This window comes from Sinocyclocheilus rhinocerous, unplaced genomic scaffold (assembly GCF_001515625.1).
Source record: "Sinocyclocheilus rhinocerous isolate Xijiao unplaced genomic scaffold, SAMN03320098_v1.1 scaffold276, whole genome shotgun sequence".
NCBI lineage: Eukaryota > Metazoa > Chordata > Actinopteri > Cypriniformes > Cyprinidae > Sinocyclocheilus > Sinocyclocheilus rhinocerous.
This window is the reverse complement of record NW_015661863.1, coordinates 1-204: the sequence shown is the minus strand read 5'-3', so window position 1 is coordinate 204 and position 204 is coordinate 1.

Here is a 204-nt window from a genome sequence, read left to right as displayed (position 1 = left end):
TATGTGTTAAGGGCTTCATTTTCACTGGAGAAAACAGCTGTGCTGTGATAAGGGGTGAACACAGCGAAAACTTTACAGGAGATGGAAAACCGATTGCTCCCCCATGATATTTTGTAAACTGTCTTTATGACAAAGAACTGCACAGAAGCATATATTATGACAATCTATCGATAAACACACACCTTGTCCTCTGTTTCTCGCTCT